The 23,641-nt window shown below is 50.5% G+C and overlaps 1 long non-coding RNA gene across 2 annotated transcripts in view; it reads left to right on the top strand.

The window, feature by feature from the left end:
- LOC140899148 (uncharacterized) overlaps positions 1–23,641 on the top strand; it is an 89,318-nt gene that overhangs the window by 51,759 nt on the left and 13,918 nt on the right. For both annotated transcript variants that reach the window (XR_012155236.1, XR_012155237.1), the window contains one exon: positions 13,569–13,715. This is a non-coding gene — a long non-coding RNA (uncharacterized lncRNA). The remainder of the gene's footprint in view (positions 1–13,568; positions 13,716–23,641) is intronic.

Below are 23,641 nucleotides of genomic sequence, written 5' to 3'. Positions count from 1 at the left end.
CCTGCCCACAATAAATTCTGGTTACAGCAGATCTTTTAGGAAAACATCCAGTCTTGATTTAAAAACTGCCAGCAGTGGAGAATCCACCACTCTTGGTAAGTTGTTTCAGTGATCAATTCTCACTGTTAAAAAGGTACACCTTATTTCCAGTCTGAATTTGTCTAGGTTCAGCTTCCAGCCATTGGATCATGTTAAACCTTTCTCTGCTAGACTGAAGAGCCCATTATTAAATACTTGCTCTACAGGTAGGTGCATTCATCCAGCCCATACTTCTTTAACTTGCTGGCAAGAATACTGTGGGAGACCGTGTCAAAAGCTTTGCTAAAGTCAAGAAACAACATGTCCACTGCTTTCCCCTCACCCACAGAGCCAGTTATCTCATCATAGAAGGCGATTAGATTAGTCAGGCATGACCTTTCCTTGGTGAATCCATGCTGACTGTTCCTGATCACTTTCTTCTCGTGTAAGTGCTTCAGGATAGATCCCTTGAGGACCTGCTCCATGATTTTTCCGGGGACTGAGGTGAGGCTGACTGGTCTGTAGTTCCCAGGATCCCCCTTCTTCCCTTTTTTAAAGATGGGCACTACATTAGCCTTTTTCCAGTCATCCGGGACTTCCCCCGTTCGCCACGAGTTTTCAAAGATAATGGCCAATGGCTCTGCAATCACATCCGCCAACTCCTTTAGCACTCTCGGATGCAGCGCATCCGGCCCCATGGACTTGTGCTCGTCCAGCTTTTCTAAGTAGTCCCGAACCACTTCTTTCTTCACAGAAGGCTGGTCACCTCCTCCCCATGCTGTTCTGCCTGCCCAGTGCAGCAGTCTGGGAGCTGACCTTGTTCGTGAAGATAGAGGCAAAGAAAGCATTGATACATTAGCTTTTTCCACATCCTCTGTCACTAGGTTGCCTCCCTCATTCAGTAAGGGGCTCACACTTTCCTTGGCTTTCTTCTTGTTGCCAACATACCTGAAGAAACCCTTATTGTTACTCTTAACATCTCTTGCTAGCTGCAGCTCCAGGTGTGATTTGGCCTTCTGATTTCATTCCTACATGCCTGAGCAATATTTTTATACTCTTCCCTGGTCATCTGTCCAATCTTCCACTTCTTGTAAGCTTCTTTTTTATGTTTAAGATCCACAAAGATTTCACCGTTAAGCCAAGCTGGTCGCCTGCCATATTTACTATTCTTTCTACACATCGGGATGGTTTGTCCCTGTAACCTCAATAGGGATTCCTTGAAATACAGCCAGCTCTCCTGGACTCCTTTCCCCCTCATGTTATTCCCCCAGGGGATCCTACCCATCAGTTCCCTGAGGGAGTCGAAGTCTGCTTTCCTGAAGTCCAGGGTCTGTATTCTGCTGCTTACATTTCTTCCCTGTGTCAGGATCCTGAACTCATCTAACTCATGGTCACTGCCTCCCAGATTCACATCCACTTTTGCTTCCCCTACTAATTCTTCCCGGTTTGTGAGCAGCAGGTCAAGAAAAGCTCCCCCCCTAGTTGGCTCCTCCAGCACTTGCACCAGAAAATTGTCCCCTACATTTTCCAAAAACTTCCTGGATTGTCTATGCACCGCTGTATTGCTCTCCCAGCAGATATCAGGATGATTAAAGTCTCCCGGGCGTGCGATCTAGTAACTTCTGCGAGTTGCCGGAAGAAAGCCTCATCCACCTCATCCCCCTGGTCCGGTGGTCTATAGCAGACTCCCACCACTACATCACTCTTGTTGCTCACACTTCTAAACTTAATCCAGAGACTCTCAGGTTTTTCTGCAGTTTCGTACCGGAGCTCTGAGCAGTCATACTGCTCCCTTACATACAGTGCAACTCCCACACCTTTTCTGCCCTGCCTGTCCTTCCTGAACAGTTTATAACCATCCATGACACTACTCCAGTCATGTGAGTTATCCCACCAATTCTGTTATTCCAATCACGTCATAATTCCTTGACATCACCAGGACCTCCAGTTCTCCCTGCTTGTTTCCAAGGCTTTGTGCATTTGTATATAGGCACTTGAGATAACCTGCTGATCACCCCTCATTCTCAGTATGAGGTAGGAGCCCTCCCCTCACAGACGTTCCTGCCTGTGCTTCCTCCCGGTATCCCGCTTGCCCACTTACCTCAGGGTAGAAAGTGGATAGAAAGTTGGCTAGATTGTCGGGCTCAACGGGTAGTGATCAATGGCTCCATGTCTAGTTGGCAGCCAGTATCTAGCGGAGTGCCCCAAGGGTCGGTCCTTGGGCCGGTTTTGTTCAATATCTTCATTAATGATCTGGAGGATGGTAAGGATTGCACTCTCAGCAAATTTGCAGATGATACTAAACTAGGAGGAGTGGTAGATACGGTGGCAGGTAGGGATAGGATACAGAGGGACCTAGACAAATTGGAGGATTGGGCCAAAAGAAATCTGATGAGGTTCAACAAGGATAAGTGCAGGGTCCTGCACTTAGGACGGAAGAATCCAATGCACCGCTACAGACTAGGGGCCGAATGGCTAGGCAGCAGTTCTGCGAAAAAGGACCTAGGGGTGACAGTGGACGAGAAGCTGGATATGAGTCAACAGTGTGCCCTTGTTGCCAAGAAGGCCAATGGCATTTTGGGATGTATAAATAGGGGCATAGCCAGCAGATCGAGGGACGTGATCGTTCCCCTCTATTCGACATTGGTGAGGCCTCATCTGGAGTACTGTGTCCAGTTTTGGGCCCCACACTACAAGAAGGATGTGGATAAATTGGAGAGAGTCCAGCGAAGGGCAACAAAAATGATTAGGGGTCTGGAACACATGACTTATGAGGAGAGGCTGAGGGAACTGGGATTGTTTAGTCTGCGGAAGAGAAAAATGAGGGGGGATTTGATAGCTGCTTTCAACTACCTGAGAGGTGGTTCCAAAGAGGATGGTTCTAGACTATTCTCCGTGGTGGAAGAGGACAGGACAAGGAGTAAAGTTCTCAAGTTGTTGTGGGGGAGGTTTAGGTTGGATATTAGGAAAAACTTTTTCACTAGGAGGGTGGTGAAACACTGGAATGCGTTACCTAGGGAGGTGGTAGAATCTCCTTCCTTAGAAGTTTTTAAGGTCAGGCTTGAGAAAGCCCTGGCTGGGATGATTTAATTGGGGATTGGTCCTGCTTTGAGCAGGGGGTTGGACTAGATGACCTCCTGAGGTCCCTTCCAACCTTGATATTCTATGATTCTATGATTCTAGGTACTTAGAGACAGTGATAAAGTCACCCCTTAACCGTTTCTTTGTTAAGCTAAATTGATTGAGCTCCTTGAATCTCTAACTAGAAGGCATGTTTTCTAATCCTTTAATCATTCTCGTGGCTCTTCTCTGAACCCTCTCCAGTTTATCAACCTCCTCCTTGAATTGTGGAAACCACAACTGGACACACTATTCCAGCAGCAGTGGCAACAGTGCCAAATACAGAAGTAAAATAACCTCTCTACTTCTTCTTGAGATTCCCATTTTTATGCATCCCTGGATCACATTAGCCATTTTGGTCACAGCATTGCACTGGTTAGCAAGTGAGAAAATATGCCCTTTGGTTTGCACTTTTTAATTTTATTTTGTAAAGAACAATGAGCTAAAGAGGCAATGGAAAAATTAGGAGATTTTCTCGTTAATAAAAGCTCATCCAGTGAAGTAATTTGTAAGCACTTGCTTGGCACAGACTAGCGGGATTTGGCAGGTCAACCAAATGTTCTGTGCTTGTTACACGGCATTTAATGCTGCTGGCAGCATACATGGCTACAGTGCTCTCCTCCAATAGTATCTCTTCCAAGCCAAACACTGTACAAGCCCAAAGTGTCTCAGTTTTGCCTCTCACAAACATAGGACATTCTAGACTGTCCCTTCAGTAGGAACTAGGTGAATTCTTCAGGGACTTGTCCTATGGCCATGTCAACACTGCAGTAAAACAGTCACAGCTGGCCTCTGTCAGCTGACTTGGGCTCGCAGGGCTCAAGTAGGGAGCCTATAGGCTCAGGTGGAAGCGTAGGCTCTGGGACCCTGAGGGCTCCAGCCCAAGTCCGAACATCTACACCACAGTTTTATAGCCCTCTTGTGCTACGTGCAGGGGATGTGCCAGTGAACTAAACCAAAGAGCCACATCAATGTTCTCCCATTAGCTGGCTGCAGCTGTGCTCTTTCCCATACTCCATCGGGAATGTTTTCAAGCACAGCCCACAACAGGACAAATGCAAATAAGCCCAGTGTGTATCCTGCTGCCTGGGACTGCCCCAGTCAGCCTGTATAATGGCCAGCGCAAAGGAAACCTTCCACTCCACCGCTGCCAGAAATCATGGGGCCCAGTGTAGGCCTCCTGCTTCCCCGTACTGGACAGCGATTGCTCCTGCCTGCTGAGATGGGAAACATAAAGCCTGAATGGAGCACTTAGCACCCTTCAAGCTGCTCCCTTGGCCCACAGCTGGCTCCCTCCTGTCACAAGCCCTTTTGATTGGCAAAAAAAATTAAAATACAATAAAATAAACCACCTCCAGTCACCTTTTACAGAATTCTACAACAAATATTTTGGGCTCCAGCATTCCTGCTACACTCACCCTGTCTCTGATGGCCAGCACTGGCTTGGACAGCTGAAGGGAGAACAGCTAGTTACTAATAACAGAGTCAATATTGCTCCAAAACCTGATCTAATTTCTTCTGGTATTAAAAACCCAGCCAAGAAAATTGAGCATAGAGCCAGGTCCAGCACAGTCCTGCTTGTGCGTCAGTAACGTGGGAACGAGTGTGATGGGAATGCAGAGCGAGACAGAACTAGAGTCTTGGATCGAAAGGTTTCCTAGCACACCTGAAACCCAAGGAAAAGCAGGTGCCACAGGAGTGGGGAAAGTGGCTGGCCAAGGAAAAAGCCCCACTCCAGATAGCAAAGACTCATGCCGTCGCTAGGGACTTTGGGCACCAGGGGTCACAGCAGCTCCATTAACCTGCAGAAGTGAGGAATCCACATGGCCAGGGAAAGGCCTGTGAAAATAATCCCTTACAGTGTAGGTGGGGCAGTGAGCACTAGGAGTGCCAGGTGGAGTCCCAAATGGGGTTGCAGCCAGCACAGTGATAGCCAGTGCTAAAGTGAGGACAGGAACATGTTTCAACTTGCACTAGCCAAAGCCATGCTGTAGGCTAGCCTGGAGAGTAGGGGTCTAGCATCATTCTTAATGGGCAACCAAACCCTGCCCAGCGGTGTTGAGTGGAGTGGATCTGGCTGCTAAGCAAGGCAGCCTGTGTGCAGGGGACTGGACACCTAACTATGCCCCTGAGCTGGCATGTCACACCCCTAGGTCAACAGAGAATGAGTGGGCAGTTTGGCCAGCCCTCTGCTTGAAAGTGCTCAAGAGCATGGCAGAGATGGGTGCTCAGCTGCTGTGGTGGCTTGTGCTCACTGTCCTAGCCCAGTAGGGTACCTGCACCACAGTGGGGAGGGCTATGACCCTTGGTGGTAGCTCTGTTGAGTGTGGAAGCAAATCATGTGAAACCCTCAGTCCTCCTGACCCTTTCCCTCCTGGCTCCAAGCCCTGGTGAGGACAGGGCTTAAGGAGAGCTGAGAAGGGTAATGGCGCTGGCTCAGCTACTCCTTATCAATAACACTGGCTGCTGCTTTGGTTGCTGTTTAGTTTACAAACTAGCCCAAGTTCTCTGCGCTGGAATCATGTGTCTGCCAAAGGCTCTGTGGGGGGTTCACAGAGTGTTCACTTTGCTGCTCATGAGTCATGTCGTGGGCTGGTCGCCCGAGTCACCTGGTATTGTCTCCACTCCCTGATTGGGTGACTGACAGTTTCTAAGCCAGAGATTAGCCCTGACAAATGCAGTCTTGCCCTGCTCAAATCCATTCACAATGCTGCTGCAATGATCCTTCTCCTGTCCCCTTGCTTTGATCATGTCACGCTCTCTGCATTCCTCTACTGGCTCCCCCTTCTCTGCCATATCAAAAATAAGCTGCTTGTCTACACTTCCAAGGCCCGGTGTGGCCCTTCCCTACCTGACCTATCAGTTTTCATTCACTCTCAAAAAGTCAGCTCCTGCTTCTGATTGGCCTCTGACGTCAGCTTCCATCACCTGCTTGCTACGTTTTCAAACACCTTCGTGCTTTCTCCACTGCTGTCCCTCACGCTCCCTTTCAGTGTCCACAAAACCGCCTCATTATCCTCCTTCAAGATCCTCCTTAAGCTCTCCTTTGACATGATCCCAACAACAAACCTGATAACTGTTGGGCCACTGGTGTGCTGAGACCGCTGTCTGTCATGCTGAGCAGTAATGTCTCATCATGTCCTTTTCCTCCCGTGTCTGTCTGTCTCCACCCAGCTGTTGTGCCTTGTCTTATACTTAGATTGTAAGCCCCTTGGAGCAGGGACCACCATCCTATTCTGTGTTTGTACAGCTCCTAATACATTGGGGTCCTGATCCATGATTGTGAGTCCTACGCACTGTGATAAAACAAATAAGAAATAATAGTAAGGGACAAGGAGCGTAAAGCTCAAGTGAGACACTCGCCATGCAGCAGGTGTAACTAAAGAAGAGTATTTCCCAAATGCAGCTTTTTCTGGATTCCCTTTGCTGCTATGGAGGTCGTTGAGTTTTCTCTCTGGTTCCCTGCCTTGCACATAGGCTGGAGTGAAGTCATCATCCTGTGCTGATAATAGAATCATAGAATATCAGGGGTGGAAGGGACCTCAGGAGGTCATATAGTCCAACCCCTGCTCATAGCAGGACCAATCCCCAACTCAATCATCCCAGCCAGGGCTTTGTCAAGCCTGACCTTAAAAACCTCAAAGGAAGGAGATTCCACCACCTCCCTAGGTATCGCATTCCAGTGTTTCACCACCCTCCTAGTGAAAAAGTTTTTCCTAATATCCAATCTAAACCTCCCCCACTGCAACTTGAGACCATTACGTCTTGATTTGTCATCTGCTACCACGGAGAACAGTCTAGATCCATCCTCTTTGGAACCCCCTTTCAGGTAGTTGAAAGCAGCTATCAAATCCCCCCTCATTCTTCTCTTCTGTAGACTAAATAATCCCAGTTCCCTCAGCCTCTCCTCATAACTCATGTGTTCCAGTCCCCTAATCATTTTTGTTGCCCTCCGCTGGATGCTTTCCAATTTTTCCACATCCTTCTTGTAGTGTGGGGCCCAAAACTGGATACACTACTCCAGATGAGGCCTCACCAATGTCGAATAGAGGGGAATGATCATGTCCCTTGATCTGCTGGCAATGCCCCTATTTATATAGCCCGAAATGCCGTTTACCTTCTTGGCAACAAGGGCACACTGTTGACTCATATCCAGCTTCTCGTCCACTGTAACCCCTAGGTCCTTTTCTGCAGAACTGCTGCCTAGCCATTCGGTCCCTAGTCTTAGCGGTGCATTGGATTCTTCAGTCCTAAGTGCAGGACTCTGCACTTGTCCTTGTTGACCCTCATCAGATTTCTTTTGGACCAATCTTCTAATTTGTCTAGGTCCCTCTGTATCCTATCCCTACCCTCCAGCAGATCTACCACTCCTCCCAGTTTAGTGTCATCTGCAAACTTGCTGAGGGTGCAAACCACACCATCCTCCAGATCATTAATGAAGATATTGAACAAAACTGGCCCCAGGACTGACCCTTGGGGCACTCCACTTGATACCGGCTGCCAACTAGGCATGGAGCCATTGATCACTACCCGTTGAGCCCAACGATCTAGCCAGCTTTCTATCCACCTTATAGTCCACCGGCTGTTGCCATGGTCATAAGTGTGGTGTCACAGAGTTGCCATTGTGACTAAGAAGCCAGGTTTAGTCAGAGGGGCAGCTAGGCCCTAAAGGAGTGAGAGGCTGGGATGTGTATGTTTGCACTGCTGCTGCCCATGCTGGGCCTGTCCTGTGAATAAAGAACATCAGTATCCAGGACTGCCACTACAGTGCCTTTCATCAGCCCTAAGCCAGGGATGTAGAGACTCATTTCTTGTTTGGCAGCCGTTAGCCATTCTCCTTTGGGAGCGGAGGCTCCCACCTGCCCCCAGGAATGCTTGCCTTCCTGCAGCAAACCCACCGATTCTGAGACTGCTGGAAGCAAATGTGCTGGCTACTTACAGTGCTCTTTAATTGTGAGGACATGACGGGAGCCAAACAAACACAAGCCATATGGCTGACGAAAGGGGGCCTGGCTAATGGACCCACTAGCTCTCCATGGGATTCCCCCCATCAGCTCTCAGTGGTGCATAGGCCAAAAGGCAGGGGAGGAATTTCTGCCCATCAAGCGCTCCCAGCCTAATGCTGGGTCATTAGACAGCAGCCTGTGACCCTGGAAATCGCTCCGAGTTTTTACATGGCCATCAGGGAGATGAATGTTCAATCCATGCTGTGGGAAAGGTCCAGTAGGAGAGCTGAGAACTGTCCCAGGTCTGTGGACAGAGTGCTCGGCCAGAGCTATATGAGAGAGGCAAAAGGACAGGCAGAGCATTATGTATTAACCAGCAACCCAGAGCCATGCCGAATGGTGCAGCCAGCTGACCACTCTCGCACTGCGCCATCCTGAGCCAGCAGGACCTGCCAATGAAGCCAGGCAGCAGTCGTGGAGTTGAGGGTGAAGACGGGTAACCAGAGTTCACCCACTTCTCAGCTGGGGACTATGGAGTTGAGTTTAGGTTACTTCTGCTTTTAGCACTGCCCCACTTCTCTTTAGACATGAGCATAGGAAGGCAAGACTCAGTTCCTGACCCTGCACAGAAGCTCCTCAGACCAAACAGCCCTCGTCTGTAAGCCAAGTGAATATAGCCCACAGCTCCACTGTGGCCCCTCAGTTTCTAATACCACTGGTAAATGCGAAGTTTAAGGGGTCTGTCTAGCCCAGCGAGCAGAGATACCGAGCAGCAGTCTGTTCCCAAGGGGGGGCTGTGGCTCCAGATTAGGCTAGCAGCAACCTGGGTTATTCCTCACCTTGCAGCAGGCGTCTCTCATTGGGCTGTTCAATGCAGTTCTGCTCTTGTCACTTGGTAAAGGTGGCCTGCAAAGGGGTGAAGAAGAATTGTGTTGTATTGTACTGCCTCTGGCTGGAGGGTGAAGGGGCCCTGCAAGGGGGATTTGTCTGAGCCTTTGAAGAGTAGGTTTTTTCTATTTTTACGCTGGAAAATCAAGTGGCGTCCAGTGTGTTTATTGTAGTCTCTCTGGATGAGGGGAGAGCTAGCGAGGTTATGCCCTCACAGACACCAGCCTGACGACGCGAGAGGGCATGATGGTTTTAGTCAGACTGGTTAAACCTAGTTGGTGCAAATGCCTGACACACAGCTGGGAGAAACACTTGTCCATTAAGGGCTCCCGCGCTCCCAGTCCATTTCTCTGACTCCCCACCCACACGCCCAGGAAACCTCCAGGAAAGGTGGTTCATGATCGCTGATAGAATAGAATAGAGAACACAGAGCTTGTGCGGGGATGCAGGGGGCTGTGTGGGATACAGGTGACTGGACTGGGAGGAAGGGGGCTGGGATGGGATACAAGCGGCTGGGATACAGGCAGCAAGGCTGGGATACAGGCGGCTGGGCTGGGATATAAGCGGCTGGGTTGGGATTCAGGGGGCTGGCTGGGATAAAAGCGGCTGGGCTGGGAGGCAGGGGGCTGGGCTAGGATGCAGGGGGCTGGGCTGGGATACAGGCGGCTGGGCTGGGTTCAGGTGGCTGGGCTGGGATACAAACGGCTGGGCTGGGATACAAACGGCTGGGCTGGGATACAGGCGGCTGGGCTGGGATACAAGCGGCTGGGCTGGGATACAGGCGGCTGGGCTGGGATGCAGGGGGTTGTGCTGGGATGCAGGGGGATGTGTTGGGATGCAGGGGGTGGGCTGGGATACAAGTGGCTGGGCTGGGATACAAGCGGCTGGGCTGGGATACAAGCGGCTGGGCTGGGATACAGGTGGCTGGGCTGGGATACAGGCGGCTGGGCTGGGTTCAGATGGCTGGGCTGGGATTCAGGGGGCTGGGCTGGGATACAAGTGGCTGGGCTGGGTTCAGGTGGCTGGGCTGGGCTGGGATACAAGCAGCTGGGCTGGGATAAAAGCGGCTGGGCTGGGATACAGGCGGCTGGGCTGGGATACAGGCGGCTGGGCTGGGTTCAGGTGGCTGGGCTGGGATACAGGCAGCTGGGCTGGGATACAGGCAGCTGGGCTGGGTTCAGATGGCTGGGCTGGGATTCAGGGGGCTGGGCTGGGATACAAGTGGCTGGGCTGGGTTCAGGTGGCTGGGCTGGGATACAGGCAGCTGGGCTGGGATACAGGCGGCTGGGCTGGGTTCAGATGGCTGGGCTGGGATTCAGGGGGCTGGGCTGGGATACAAGTGGCTTGGCTGGGTTCAGGTGGCTCGGCTGGGATGCAGGCAGCTGGGCTGGGATGCAGGGAGATGGGCTGGGATAGAAGCGGCTGGGCTGGGATGCAGGGGGCTGGGCTGGGATGCAGTCGGTTGGGCTGGTATACAAGCGGCTGGGCTGGGATGCCCTGCCGCACAGTCCAGCAGTGAGGATCCTGTGTGCTCTGGGGGAGGGAAAATATCTGCATGCTGGAGAGCTCCTGCAGTGATGTCACAGGTGGGGCACTCTGGGCGGGGGGCACTGTGGTGTGCTGGAGCTGTCTGGGAGTTGGCTGCCAATCCCAGATCTGAACTGCCCAGTCATTGCTTCCTTGAGTCAACTCGGTGAAGCTTTTTTACGGGTGGTTTGGCTTTTCCAAAGAGCGAATGAGGAGGATTCTGCTGAGTTGGGAACAAGAAGGCAATTTTAATGTCTTTATAGCTTCTCGGCAGAGAGAGACGTGGTCCCACTGGTCTGCCAAGGGGAAAACAGCAGGGAAAACAAAGGGAAACTAGCAGCAAATTGCTGGGGCGGAACAGGCTGTTGATCATAGGGGCAGGTAGTAATCAACACGCCGGGTTTTCTGCTGGACCCCTGCAGAAGTGACAAGAAAATTCACCGTTTTAGGAGCTGGACAAAAAACTCCTCCTGCCGCCATCCTCAGAGCTGGCAGGAACACAGACAGGTTATTTTCCATCTCCCCCGCCCCCACCCCAGGAACTGGACTCTGCTTTGTAGTGAGTCATGCTCTCTTCTGCACTGTTATTGACTTGGACACATTCCCACTGGGTAATGACACTCTCTTTACTCGCCTGCACGCTCCACTTTCAGCTGGATACAATCTCATCCCCTTCGGCCCCAAACATGTTTTGGAGCTGCCGTTCACCCCAGAAGTGGCTGCATTTCAGTGCAGGGTGCTTGTGCCAGGAACATGGTGAACTGCATTTATCATGCGCTAATGATACTAATGAGACAGACGGGGACCTTCCCAAAGTGCCTCCAAGCTGAGGTCTGCTCTACACTCTGTTTTTGTCCTGACTTGTGATTTCCTCCTGAAATAGTTCAATCAGCACCACTCCTAAAGTGCCACAGTAATGTTGGTAGAAAGCTGCCTCATATAGGTACAGCTTAGTCCCCTTCCCTTATGGCAGTGGTCCCCAAACTTTTTCTGTCATGCCCCCCCTTTGCCCGGAATGGAATCTGTCCGCGCCCCCCCGCAGCCATGGTTGGGAGCTGGGCTGGGAGCAGAGCCATGGTCAGGGTGAGGAGCCGGGGCTGCAGACTGCAGTCGGGCGCTGGGCTACGGGCTGCAGTCAGGAGTGGGGTCGGAGCTGGCAGCTGATGCCAGGGCTGTGGCTGAAGTTGTGGCCAGGAGCGGAGCCATGGCTGGGTCTGGGACCATGAGCGGGGCTGCAGCCAGGAACCAAGGCTGGGAGCCAGGGATCTAGGTCGCAGCTAGAGCTGCAGCCAGGAACGAAGCTGCAGTTGGAGCTGGGGGCCAAGGCCGGGGCCAGAGCTGCAGCCGGGAGGAAGGCCAGGGCCTGGGACTGGGAGGTGTGACTGGGACAGGTGGTGAGGCAGTAACGGAGCTGGGGGCAGAGCGGGGCTGGGAGGCACTTCTTCCCCGACCTCCATGGGGGCTGGCCCGGGTCCCATCACGCCCCCCCTGCCCTAAGGGGATGCTCCCCACAGTTTGGGGACCACTGCCTTACAGGAATAGTTAGACCAGTATAAGCACCTATATACCAATGCAACAGGGGCCACGATGGGGGGAGGGTGGTCCCACTTTAACTAAACCCTTATAGATAAAGCAGTATCTGGTACATAGACAAATGGGAGACAAGATGCACTAAGTGAGACCAGAAAGACCAGTAGAGGGAGCAAAGGGAAGAGAGGGCCAGAGTGACAAAAACAGGTTAAATTGTTAAATTGAAGATTGGACTCCTCTCCATGACTCATTGCAAGTCAATCAATAAAGTGGGAAGCTTGTCACTTCCGTGTCTGTGCTGTCAAGGCACCCAGAGCAGCAGGGCAGAGCACTTAGGATGTGGCCCAAAGAGTGTAAAGATAATGGCCCTGACTCTCCGATGGCTTACACCGGTGTAAATTCAGGGTAACTCAGCTGATGGCGTAAAAAGGATCAGTATGATCAGATGAGGCCCAATGTGTAACAGAAGGGAGAAACATTTCTTACATAGGATTTTTAACCGGATTCCGATACTAACCTTCCCAAACATACCTTTCACCAGCAGGTGGCAGACTGGATAAAACAGTGGATTGTATTGAAAACGTTTAAGTAGCTCCTATTTCATTCCACTACCTCCATAGTGCACCCACTGCTGGGAAGCCAAAGGCATGCGACATGTATCCGTTCGGACTCAGACATAAGGAGACTGGGAAGAACAGATGTAGGAGTGAGGCCTTGATCGAATCCATCTATCCATACTAGGCCCTTAGCTGGCCTCCATTACTGCACTATCTGGGCCCCTCCCAGTGTTTAGTGGATTTACTCTCATGCACCCAGGGGAGGGATGGCTCAGTGGTTTGAGCATTGGCCTGCTAAACCAAGGGTTGTGAGTTCAATCCTTGAGGGGGCCATTTAGGGATCTGGGGCAAAAATTGGGGATTGGTCCTGCTTTGAGAAAGGGGTTGGGCTAGATAACATCCTGAGGTCCCTTCCAACCCTGATATTCTATGAGAGGTGAGTTGCTAGGACAGCCTGAAAATTTTCCATCAACATTTTCTTTTTATGGAAAACTGGATTTCCAACAAGATGAAAATTTGCATCAAAAGTGTCAGCTTTCCTTGAAAACATTTGATTTTTGCACCAGAAATCCAACGCCTGGACACTTCCATTTTCAACAGAAAAACTTTGGGGTTGGGGTTTTCATTTTCAGATGAAAAGTCATTTTTTTCCACAGAAAATGTTGGTGAAAATAAAAAAATTGTTTCCATCCAAATTTTCTGCAACCCCCAGCCCCCCAACAATTTTCTGACCCGGTCCTCCCCATGCCACCAAAAGTCCCTAATGTGATGCTAGTTGTGATGGTGCAAAGTAGGGGAGAAGGTCCTTGCAGCCAAGTGGTCCCTGAATAGATTAAAACCAACCCCTTGAATTGCACAGGAACCAGATGGGAAACCAGTGTGCACAGAGCACAGCTGGAACGCAAGTCGAGGCAGTATGCAGGAACAGACGGCCGGATTTGATTTTCTCTTTGGCTTAGCCCTGCTCTTATTTCAATTTCAGGCGCCACTGCAATATACGAGACAAGCTACCCAGAAACACTGCGTAGCTCTGTGAACGGAAAAGCCCTTCAGCTGCCCAGCCAAGTATTGTGAAAGGAAATTCACAAAAGTCCCCAGAGGAGTGCAGCACTTTGCAGCGGACATGGAGGTAGGTGAACAGCACTAGTATGGTTTGGGATCCTGGGCAGGAGGAAGGGTTCCAATTAGCCAAGGAACTGCAGGGCTGCTGGACTACTTGTAGGTGCAAAGCACACCACCCTATTCCTCTGGAACAGCCCTTCAGATGGACACGCCAACAGGAACTGACAGAGAGCTCACAGCAGCTGGAGAGGGGGATGAGTCACTGGAGGGGTGACAGCTGCAAGGCAGGGAGTCCAAGGTCATAGAAAGAAAAGGAGGACGTGTGGCACCTTAGAGACTAACCAATTTATTTGAGCATGAGCTTTCATGAGCTACAGCTCACTTCATCGGAGAGTACCAAACCCAGGAGCAAGGTCTAGCAACAAGGACTCGGCACAACACTTCATCTGGAGGAGCTCAACAGAAGAGCAGTTATCTTAGAAATGATCAGAGAGGCAGCTGGGACTTGCAGACATCCTGCAGCGGCAGTAACACTGTGCACGGTCACAAGCATGGCAATGCCAGGGCACCTCACCTCCCTGCAGTCCTCCTTGGGGCCTCCCAGCGCTAGAATAACAGCAAACTGGCCTCATGCTGTTGCAATCTTCTTTGTTTCCCTTGTTTCCTGGCGTGTGTGCTAGCACTCTCTGCAAGGGAGAGGTGATCTGCGACTTTCAGACAGTCATTCACAGTGCAGCTCATTGCTGGTGTCACTGCACTGATGTCAGTGACTGGCTGTGCTGATTTACACCAGCTCAGGAGCCGGTCTGTGCTGTTCTAGAGCTTTGTTGCATTTTTAATCGACCAGATGATGAATCTGGGTTTGAGTCAGGGAGCAGGTGGGCAGCGCCTGCAGCAGGGCTGCAAACCTAGACACTGAATGGAGTCTAGTAATGTGGAACCAAGGAAAATAGCTTGGGAAGTATCTAGTAGGTGGCACTGATTTATTCTGTACCTGGGGGAAGTTTTTGATTGAAGCAAGGCTGGGCTATAAGAGAAATCCACATTGCTCAGAGAAGGCTAAACAGAACTGGAGCTGTTGACCCGTGGCCCTTGCACCTGGCGAAACCAATAAATGTGTCTGACATGCAGCAGCACCCAGCTCCCAGAGCAGCAGGCTAGTACCTAGTGTGCTGCTGTCAGAGCATCCTGTCTAGGGAAACCCAGAGACATTGTAGTTAGGCCATGTTTCATAAACTGATCGCATCCTGAGCTTTGCAGCAACACTGACAGCTATTATTAAATGTCCTTCTAACCCAGAGAGCTATTTCCTAGTATCTGTCATAGGAAATGAGCTGCCGGATTGAAAGTACTCTTTTTGCTGTATCGGGTTATAGATTTCCCTGCTCACTACATAATTTAAAATAAATTAAAAGCCTGTCGGCTCTTCTCGATTTCAGGAATGTAATTACTTTCAGGAGTGATGTATTTAGTACTGACTTGACAATTACTTTATTATGAAGCACTAATAATACTAAAAAAAGACAAAGGGCTAGATCTTCAGTAGTGCAAATAGCTATAGCTCCATTGATTCCAATAGAATGTCACCGATTAACATTCGCTGAGGATCTAGTCTAGAATTACTTAATCTAATAAATAATTGTGACTCGTCATATTAGAATGTGCTGAAAAACCTCAAGTAATGGATTCAAGTAATGTGAAAGAAAATGTAGAATCAAATGAAATAAAAATCTTAAATGAATCCACATGTTCCATAGAATCTCTCTGGACAGTAATTCCAGGCTCTACTAAGAATGTAACAGTAGGGATCTACTATCGACCACCTGACCAGGACAGTGATAGTGACGATGAAATGCTAAGGGAGATTAGCGAGGCTATCAAAATAAAGAACTCAATAATAGCGGGGGATTTCAATTATCCCCCTGTTGACTGGGGACATGTCACCTCAGGACGAAATGCAGAGACAGCATTTCTCGATCCTTTAAATGACGGCTTCTCGGAGCAGCTGATACAGGAACCCACCAGGGGAGAGGCAACTCTCGATCCAGTCCTGAGTGGGGCGCAGGATCTGGTCCCAGAGGGGACTATAACAGGACCGCTTAGAATTAGTGACCTTAATATAATAACATTTAACATCCCTGTGGTGGAAAGAACACCTCAACTGCCCAACACTGTGGCATTTAATTTCAGAAAAGGGAACTATGCAAAAATGAGGAGGTTAGTTAAACAGAAGTTAAAAGGTCCAGTGACTAGAGTGAAATCCCTGCAAGCTGCATGGACACTTTTCAAAGACACCATAATAGAGGCTCAACTTAAATGCATACCCCAAATTATAAAACACAGTAAAAGAACTAAAAAAAGAGCCACTGTGGCTTAACAACCATGTAAAAGAAGCAGTGAGAGATAAAAAGGCATCTTTTTAAAAGTGGAAGTCAAATCCTAGTGAGGTAAATAGAAAGGAGCATAAACACTGCCAAATTAAGTGTAAAAATGTAATAAGAAAAGCCAAAAAGGAGTTTGAAGAACAGCTAGCCCAAAACTCAAATGGTAATAACAAAAAGATAACATCAAAATAATATAAAAATTACAAAATAAACAAAAATAACATCAGAAGCAGGAAGCCTACTAAACAACCAGTGGGGCCCCTGACGATCGAGATACAAAAGGAGCACTTAAAGACAATAAAGTCATCGCAGAGAAACTAAATGAATTCTTTGCTTCAGTCTTCACGGCTGAGGATGTTAGGGAGATTCCCAGACCTGAGCCATCTTTTGTAGGTGACAAATCTGAGGAATTGTCACAGATTGAAGTGTCACGAGAGGAGGTTTTGGAATTAATTGAGAAACTTAACAGTAACAAGTCACCAGGACCAGATGGCATTCACCCAAGAGTTCTGAAGGAACTCAAATGTGAAATTGCGGAACTATTAACTATGGTTTGTAACCTGACCTTTAAATCAGCTATTGTACCCAATGATTGGAAGATAGCTAATGTAACGCCAATATTTAAGAAGGGCTCTAGAGGTGATCCTGGCTATTACAGACTGGTAAGTCTAACATCAGTACCGGGCAAATTAGTTGAAACAATAGTAAAGAATAAAATTGTCAGACACATAGAAGAACATAAATTGTTGTGCAAAAGTCAACATGGTTTCTGTAAAGGGAGATCGTGTTTTACTAACCTATTAGAGTTCTTTGAGGGGGTCAACAAACATTTGGACAAGGGGGAACCAGTGGACATAGTGTACTTAGATTTCCAGAAAGCTCTTATGTAAATTAAGTTGTCATGGGATAAGAGGGAAGATCCTTTCATGGCTTGAGAACTGGTTAAAAGACAGGGAACAAAGGGTAGGAATAAATGGTAAATTTTCAGAATGGAGAGGGGTAACTAGTGGTGTTCCCCAAGGGTCAGTCCTAGGACCAATCCTATTCAACTTATTCATAAATGATCTGGAGAAAGGGGTAAACAGTGAGCCGGACTACCTGCACCATAAAGGAGCCTCTGCAGGGCCTAGAGGCAGAAGACACGGACCTGAGTGTTCAGACACTTCAGGCCCTGCCCTCCTTCCTTCAGGGGTAGATGAAGAACCCCAACAGGGGCCCAGTGCATTCCTGACCAAAAGACCTCTAGAATCGATGTCTGGAGGTTGGTCAGGAAACCCGGGGCCGGGACCAGGGTGTTGAGCCAGTACCAGAGCGTGGACAGGACTAGTTGGTTAAGCACCAGTGCTCTTCCTCGGAGGGAGAGACATCGGAATACCCTCGTCCATTTCCAGAGCCACTCTATCACCCCGCCTTCTAAATTTTGCCAGTTCTCCAGCGGAGAAGGGTGCATGGCAGAAAGGTAAATGCCTAGGTAGAGCAGTGGACCCAGATGGTCTGAAGCGCGGGTGGGAGGGAGTTCACCTGCCGCCAGTCCCCCACCGCCAAGCCAGAGCTCTTGACCCAGTTGACTCAGGCGGAGGAGGCTGCCGCATAGATGGGCTGGCAAGCCTCCACCCGTGCCAAGTCGCCCGGGTCCTGGATCACGAGGAGCACGTCATCGGCGTACGCCGACAGGACCAGCCGCAGCTCCGGCTCCCGCAGCACCAACCCTGTCAACCTTCTTTGGAGGAGATGGAGGAAGGGCTTGATCGCCAGAGCGTACAGCTGGCCCAAGAGGGGGAACCCCTGCCGTACTCCTCTCCTGAAGCTGACCGGTTCGGTCAGGGTCCAGTTGAGCCTAACCAGACACTCCGCGGAAGCGTACAGCACCAGGAGAAAACTCACAAACTGAGGTCCGAATCCAAATCCCTGCAGAGTGCCCAGGAGATACCCATGGTCCACTCTATCGAACGCCTTCTCCTGATCAAGGAGAACAACAGACCATCTCTGTGCCCGAGTTCCAAAAGGTCTCGGACTGGAAATAGGTTGTCAAAAATGCTGCAGCCCGGGACAGTGTAGGTCTGGTCTGGGTGGATCACATCCGCCATCACGGACCCTAGCCACAGCAAGATTGCTTTCCTTACGATTTTGTAGTCCGTGCTAAGGAGCGAGATGGGGCACTAATTTCGTAAATTGCAGAGGTCCTCCTTCTTTGGCAACAAGGCGAGCACCGCTCGCCTGCACGAAAGAGGGAGGACCCCGCCCTGCAAAGACTCAGCCCAGACAGTGGCTAGGTCTGGGCCAAGGATGTCCCAGAATGTGCGGTAGAACTCCACGGTCAGCCCGTCCATGCCCGGAGATTTATTGGTGGGCATGCGATGGAGGGCTTCCGAGAACTCGGCCAGGGTGAGAGGCAGCTCTAGTCTGTCTTGGTCGCCCACGCTGACCATGGGGAGTTCCTCCCAGAGCACCCTGCAAGCGCCAGGATTGGTCGGATCCGGGGAGAAAAGGCTTGTGTAGAAGTCGCGGGCCCTCCCAGACATCTCCACCGGACCCGTGAGCGGGGTGCCGTCTTCTGCTAGAAGGCAGATGACATGTTTCTTGGCCCCCCTCATTTTCTCCAGGGCATAGAAGAAACGAGAGCCACGATCCATCTCCCGAAGGAGGTGGATGCGGGATTGAACAAAGGCACCTCAGGCCCGATGGTCCTCGAGGGCCCGGAGCTCCTCCCGCTTCTCCCGGCACGCTCCGCAGAGGAACGGGTCCTTGGGGCTGTTGGCCAGATGCCTCTCCATCGCTAAGACCTCCCGTTCCAACTGCTCTATCACTGCATTTCTCCGTCGGCTGGTGCCCCGGGTGTCACGGCAGAGGAGCTTGGCGCACACCTTCCCTAGATCCCACCATCGCCGCGCTGAGGGAAAGGCACGCCGCGGCTCTCACCAGGCCAGCCAAAACTCCTGGAAGGATGTCACGAAGCCCTCATCTTCCAACAGGCTGTTGTTAAAATGCCAATAGGCCGGCCCTGGCCTCTCTGCACTGAGGGAGGCTGTTATGGTGGCTAGATGATGGTCGGAAAATGGGGCTGGCCGAATGTTGGAGGAGTGGGCTTGTGAAAGATGGAAACGGGATAAATAAATACGGTCCAACCGAGAGTGGTGTGACCGATGGGCCTCCACCCAGACAAAGGTGAACGTGGAAGTGTCATCTGGGTGGTGGTCACGCCAGACGTCCACTAGGGAGTGATGTTCGACTATTCCTCGGAGAATGTTCACGGCAGCTGGGCTCAGCTCAGCCCCTGAGCAGTCCTGTTCCTCGAGGGTGGTGTTAAAGTCCCCTCCCAGAACTAGGCACTCGTGAGAATCTAGGGTGCCGAGGAAGTCAGACACCCGCCGATAGAATTGCGGCCGCTTCGGGCTCGTTGTCGGGGCATAGATGTTAACGAGGTTGACCACGAGCCCCTCCATACGGACTCGGAGATGCAGCAGGTGGCCCGGCACGGCCTCAGTGACCCCTAGCACCTCGGGCTGTAGGTTGGGGGAGAACAGGGTCGCCACTCCAGCTTGTCAAATCGTGAAGTGGCTAAAGTAGACCCCGTCCCCCCACTCCAGCCGCCAGCTGTCCTCGGCGGTCGGATCCGTATGGGTCTCCTGCAGGAAAATCACAGAGTACCCCCCTTCCCGAAGGTAAGAGAGCACCTGGGACCTGCGGAGAGCCATCCTACAGCCCCTGGTGTTCAAAGTTGCGATAATGAGAGGCGTCATGTGGAGGGCTGGGGGGGGTGGGGGTTCCTTGTTGGCAGGGATGTTCGCGGCCCCTGGCAGGTCACGCAACAATACGTGACCCATCCCGTAAATGAGTAAATCGTCACGGAAGCTGCAGGCCCGCCCGTAGGCCACAGCACCGTGCCTTCCTTTCCCTCTACCCTCCTTTATAAAGGTCCTTGTGGCCTGGAGGAGTTGGTCAAAGTCCCCCCACGGCTGGAGAGCCAGCTGTACCCTGATGGGGGAGCCATGGATGTCTTCTAAAAACTCTCGCAGTGCTTTTCGCAGCTCATGCGGGGGTGGGGTTGCGATTTCCCAGTTATTCCTTAGTGGGGCTCACTTCATCGGATGCATTCAGTGGAATGCATTCAGTGGATCTAATTAACCTCAGATTCATTAAGACATTTGATACGGTTCCACATGGGGAATTATTAGCTAAATTGGAAAAAATGGGGATCAATATGAAAATTGAAAGGTGAATAAGGAACTGGTTAAAGGGGAGACTACAATGGGTCATACTGAAAGGTGAACTGTCAGGCTGAAAGGAGGTTACTAGTGGAGTTCCTCAGGGACTGGTTTTGGGACCAATCTTATTTAATCTTTTTATTACTGACCTTGGCACAAAAAGTGGGAATGTGCTAATAAAGTTTGCAGATGATACAAAGCTGGGAGGTATTGCCAATACAGAGAAGGACAGGGATATCCTACAGGAAGATCTGGATGACCTTATAAACTGAAGTAATAGTAATAAGATGAAATTTAATAGTGAAAAGTGCAAGGTCATGCATTTAGGGATTAATAACAAGAATTTTTAACAAGAACTTGGAAGTAACAGAGGAGGAGAAGGACCTCGGAGTATTGGTTGATCACAGGATGACTATGAGCCGCCAATGTGAAATGGCCGTGAAAAAAGCTAATGCAGTCTTGGGATGCATCAGGTAAGGTATTTCCAGTTCTGGTCTTCCATGTGTAAGAAAGATGAATTCAAACTGGAACAGGTGCAGAGAAGGGCTACTAGGATGATCCAAGGAATGGAAAACCTGTCTTATGAAAGGAGACTCAAGGAGCTTGGCTTGTTTAGCCTAACCAAAAGAAGGCTGAGGGGAGATATGATTGCTCTCTGTAAATATATCAGAGGGATAAATACCATGGAGGGAGAAGAATTTTTAAGCTCAGTACCAATGTGGACACAAGAACAAATGGATATAAACTGGCTATCAGGAAGTTTAGACTTGAAATTAGATGAAGGTTTCTAACCATCAGGGGAGTGAAGTTCTGGAACAGCCTTCCAAGGGAAGCAGTGGGGGCAAAAGACATATCTGGCTTCAAGACTAAGTTTGATAAGTTTATGGAAGGGATGATATGATGGGATAGCCTAATTTTGGCAATTATTTGATCTTCAACTATTAGCAGTAGATATGCCCAATGGCCTCTGATGGGATGTTAGATGGGGTGGGATCTGAGTTACTACAGAGAATTCTTTCCTGGGTGTCTGGCTGGTGAGTCTTGCCCACATGCCCATATTTGGGGTCGGGAAGGAATTTTCCTCCAGGGCAGATTGGAAGAGGCCCTGGGGGTTTTTTGCCTTCCTCTGCAGCGTGGTGCATGGGCCACTTGCTGGAGGATTCTCTGCACCTTGAAGTCTTTAAACCATGATTTGAGGACTTCCATAGCTCAGACATAGGTCAGGGGTTTGTTACAGGAGTGGGTGGGTGAGATTCTGTGGCCTGTGTTGTGCAGGAGGTCAGACTAGATGATCATAATGGTCCCTTCTGACCTTAAAGTCTATGATTCTATGAAGCTACTTGGCATTGCTCCTGTGACACTATGCCCCATATTCTTCATAGAAATATTGTTATGATATTTGATATGATATATGATAGGAATATGGCATAACTAAGATATGTTTTATGCAAGATGGGTCATGTGAGGTATCATTGGAAAGGTTATGATATACTGACTATGATTATCCTATTTGAATGCATGTATCATTTCTTTATGTGAAGTTAGGAATATTGACTATGTAACAATTACAACTGTGTTTACACCTGGGGAATGCCCACCAGACAGAAAGCAATCAGCTTGGATGGGCCATTAGGGAGAACAATAGAACTCTGAAGATGCTAGTTGCCATTTTTGTTTTATTTGCTCAGTAATATGCTTTGATTTGTTTGCTATCCCTTATAATCACTTAATATCTACCTTTCGTAGTTAATAAACGTGTGTTTGTTTTCTCTAGACCAGTTTGTGCAATTCATAACTGGGGAGGCGGGGGGCGGGAAGGAACCAAAAAGCTGTGCATATCTTCCTCCACATTGAGGGTGGGAGCAAATTTCATGAGCTTATGCTGTACAGTTTTCTGTGCAGCGCAAGACAATACAATTTTGGGTTTACACTCCAGAGGGGGTGTGCACTTGAGTGCTGGGCAATTCCTGATCTGTCTCCCCACGCAGAGCTGATCTCAGTGTCTGTCTCTTTCTGCAGCTGGGTGTGGCAGCTCCCCACCTGCGTGTGTGCTGGAGGAGGCTTGGGGGTCTGGCTCAGCAAGGCAGTGTAAGGGAACCCAGACAGGAGGAACTGGCAGGCTCAGTGGTACCCCAGTACATTAGGTGGCACCCCGGAGTGGGGGGGGGCAACCTGTCACAGCTCCCAAGCAGCAAGCGGTGGATCCTGCTTCTTTAGGGAACAGTGACAGATTAACCAATGGGCTGATGGAGTCTGTTCCCAGAGTCCCTGGCCAATTGGGGGTGCCTGGAAAAATGGGCACCCCGCCCCCAGAAGACATCCTCTATGGGGTGGTGGAAGACTGGAGCCCTTGCAGAAGTGCCAGGTGGGTGGGGGAAGCCCCCGTACCCTGACCCTGCTCCCTGGGAGAAGTGCCAGGAGGTGGGAGCAGCTCTAGCGCCTGGACCCCAGCTGTGGCCCTGGGACTGGAGGAGCTCTGGCTCCCTGCCGTGGCCTCAGGGCTGGGGGAGCTCTCACTCCCCACTAAGGCTCAGTGTCCTGACAGGGGGAGTGGGGACAGAGCTTTTCTGGTCTTGGGGCCAGTGGGGTGAGGCAGAAACAAGTAAACAGGTTGCAGGGATGCAGGGGGGGGGGCAGAATGGGGTGGGACCCTGGGTGGAGCAGGGTGAGGCCACGGGGGAAGGGGCAGAATGATGTGAGGTCATGGGCGGGCCATAGGTGGAAGAGCGAGGAATGGGGGTGGGACCTCAGGCTGAAGGGGTGGGGAGGGACCCCCCACTTGCTCTGGCCCAGGGCCCCAAGAAAACTTAAAATGCCACTGGTGGGGAATCCCAGGAGAACAGAGGCTGCAGGGAGGAGGCAGGGGGAAGCAGGAAGCCTTATAAAGCCCTGTAGTGAAGAAAGGTTTAAGTATTGAAAGGAGGTCACCTCAGAGGCTAAATGTTAGGGACTGGACAAGCTGCCTTCCTGTGGCTAGTGTGACACAGTTGTGGGCTGCCACAGCACCTCGGCTTTGCTGAGCAGCTCCGGGCTCCCTGCGTGGAGCCATGCCCAGCATGTGAAATCGTGGGAAATGCAATTGAGTTATGGGGCACCATGGTGTTTGGCTGCTGTTGGCGGACAGACAGATTGGGGTGCTAAGGCCTTTTCCATATTGCAAGGGGGAGCCGAGGAGCTGGTTTCCATGTGTCAAGAGCTGGGTGTCACTTGAAGGGAGAGAAACTTTCCCCTCAATTCCCAGGATGAGGAAATCCACAAATCCCTTCTGCGGAGAGGGCTGAGCCTAACTCTTTCCCCTGCAATGAGAGGAGGGCTAGCGCTGTCAGTAATTCCCTGCCAGTGGAGTCTGTGCCTGGCCGGGCGGCGTCAGTAGGTCAGGAATTCCGTGGAGGAGGCTCATCACT

Source organism: Lepidochelys kempii, chromosome 16 (assembly GCF_965140265.1).
Source record: "Lepidochelys kempii isolate rLepKem1 chromosome 16, rLepKem1.hap2, whole genome shotgun sequence".
Lineage (NCBI taxonomy): Eukaryota > Metazoa > Chordata > Testudines > Cheloniidae > Lepidochelys > Lepidochelys kempii.
The sequence above is the reverse complement of the archived record's forward strand: the minus strand, read 5'-3'. Positions and strand labels throughout refer to the sequence as shown.